Source organism: Bos indicus, chromosome 29 (assembly GCF_029378745.1).
Source record: "Bos indicus isolate NIAB-ARS_2022 breed Sahiwal x Tharparkar chromosome 29, NIAB-ARS_B.indTharparkar_mat_pri_1.0, whole genome shotgun sequence".
Lineage (NCBI taxonomy): Eukaryota > Metazoa > Chordata > Mammalia > Artiodactyla > Bovidae > Bos > Bos indicus.
In genome coordinates this window covers 40167140-40170046 of record NC_091788.1, presented here as the reverse complement: position 1 = coordinate 40170046, position 2907 = coordinate 40167140, and positions in this window count along the sequence as shown.

Sequence of the window (2907 nt, the reverse complement as noted above, 5' to 3'; positions counted from 1 at the left end):
GTAGGGTCGAATTTATTACCCTGAGGTGCTCTTTCAACTATAAATTGGCCCTTGCCATCTACTTCCATAAGGATTAAGTCATGTGCTGCTGATTTTCAACACCCCCTAAAAGGACTTCAGGGTGGAGAGCAAAAATGAGGCACTTTGTGCTTGGGGAAAAACTGGCAGGACAGGTCTTCGAATTGATATTTTCAGGAACTGATTTTATGAGCTGAATTCCTATATCTTCTCTTATCTAGAAAAACACAAAAATTCTCCACAGTGAGGACTGTTTCTTGTGAGTAGAAAAGCTTCCCAAGCCCAGTGGAAACCTACAGGAAAAATTCGTTCCTGATTGCATGTATTCCCCCTTCACCAAAATCTCATATGTACTGACCTTCCCTCCTGCTTCTTTGGAGCAGTTTCTCAGAGCTATCTGAGGTGCTGTCTCTCAGGCTGCATTTCTCATTTTTCCCCAAATAAAACTTCAGTTGTGACTCTCACGTTGTGCTTTTTTTTTTTTTTTTTTAAGTTGACATCGGTGACCTTTGGCTGGGGTCCAAGTGTGGAAGGAAGATTGGAGGTGGAAAAGTAGCCATTTATTAAGCTCGGTTACCTTGATTTTTGCAATGGCTATTTCCCCATCTGGAATGTTCTTCTCCCAGCTCTTGGCATGCCTAGTTCCTTCTCAACTTTTAGCATCATCTCAAATGTCTCCCGCTCGGAGGCCTTCCCTGACGACTCCAGTCTCTCAGCACAGAGCCTGATTCATTCAGAGACCATAGGCAGTGACTGCATTTGCCTATGTGCTTTTCATGGTCAGCTTGAGAGCTTGAGAATGTGCCAAGACGACATTCGGCACCAGCTTCCCAGCATGCCAGGAGCATGTGTACATTATAGTGTGGCCACATTTCTTTTCTGAAATTTTGATTACTGGACTACAAGTTTCTGCTAGTTCATGCATGAAAAGCAGGCCAGACAAGTGGACAAGCTTTGGATGGTTTGGCTCATGGAAAAAGATCAAGAACTAGGATTCAGGCCACCATCTCCCTGTGCCCAGCATTTGTTTCTGGGGGCAGTCCCCATGGTGTTCCTGCCTTCTAGGCTCCATCTGTGCAGGGAGAATTTTCACACTAGGCTTTAGCACCTTGAAGAAGTGTTCACTGAAAGAATGAATATTACCTAATAGATGAGATCCTTTTTCAGTTTTCCCCTCCATCTCCCACCCTCTTATCTCCTCTACACCACCCAAACCCAGTAAGGAGAGGCTGGAATTAGCAGTTGAACAGACCTGGATTCATATCTTGTCTCTACCACTCACAGGCCCTATGGCCTTCAGTGAGACGCTTAATTCTTCGCAAGCTCAGTTTCCTCATCTGTGAATTGGGGACATTCTCTTGCATGTGCCAATGCATGTACTGACTATTGTGAATGAAAAGTGTTGCCTGCCATATAGTAGGAAAACAATGTTACAGCCATACAATTGTCACATTACAGCTGCCCACAATTGTCAGACCAGAAGGAATTCAGGGTGGCAAATGAATGTCCTCCATTAAGCCCTCATCTATAAAAGCCACCCCACACCCACCAACCGTGTACCTAGAGGGAACGCAGGATGAGAAGAATGTGGATAATTGCTCTAGATAGCTACGGTACACATCAAAGGCAAGCTTCCAATGGGTCCAGGCTCTCGCATCTTCCCTTACATTGAAAAATGTTTAAATTTCTTGACTTGAGATATTTGACTTCTGTTAATAAACAGTGATCTTTTGATGTTCTGATTTTTTTTGTTGCTGTTGTAGCAAAAAACCCTGTATATCCTGGCTCAGAGCGGTCCCTTAGAGCTAGCTGAGAGGCTGCCCTCAGGCTTGAAGTCCCCAGAAAGCTTGGAATTGTCAATTTTTAGGCTGTGCCTTTTTTTTCCGCATTGACACCATCAAAGCATTTGCCAATAGTATGCTGTGTCACTCCTACCTACCTTGATTATGATTAAGTGGCTAAGTCGTGTCTGACTCTTTGAGACCCCACAGACTGTATCCTGCCAGGCTCCTCTGTCCAGGGAATTCTCCAGGCAAGAATACTGGAATGGTTGTCATTTCCTTCTCCAGAGGATCTTGCTGACCCAGGGATTGAACACAGGTCTCCTGCATTGTGGTTAGTCTCCTTATCGACGGAGCCACAAGGGAAGCCCCTACCTGCGTTATGTTGATGTAAACAAGCCGTAGGACCACAGTGAATATGAGGGAGTATGGAAATGTAAGCCAGCGTGCATTTACAATGAAGAGTTGACAATCTGTACAACAGCACTAATGATACACAGGACAATATAGAAAAGGGGAACCAAAGACCATGTCCCAGGGTGGAATGGAGGAGGCTTGATGTTCAAGGTCACATTTAAGAGTGTGAGATTTACTTAGGGTGACGGGGATCTTTGAGTAGGTGAGTGAGATGTTAGACTGGGAGAGTGGAGAATGAAGGAAAATGAGGCTAAAATTTAAGACAAACACAAGAGATTAAAGACCTGAATTGGAAGGAAGTACATTAAAGGAACCTGCAAACTGTGCAGAGGGGCCAGAGAAGATGCTTTTGACAGTGAGTTAAGCTTCCGATCCTTCGTTTCATTGGGAAGTGGGTGTGTGGACAGAAGTGTTGGAGTGCTTGCACTGGAAAATCAAGACCTTGGTATGGCCACGAGAACCAACCTCAAGTCTCTAACAGTTTTTCACAATAAAAGACTACCTTTACTCTATGGTGAATTTTCTGAGTACAATGAGGACAAAGGTTAAGTGGAGGGAAGGCAGATTTAACTTTAATTTGAGAACACCTTCTGTAATTAACTTACCATTGTTATTTGAACTGTTTTCCAACACCTTACATAAACTGGGCTGTGTGTGTGATATTCAAGAATAATTTCCTTACAGTTCTCAG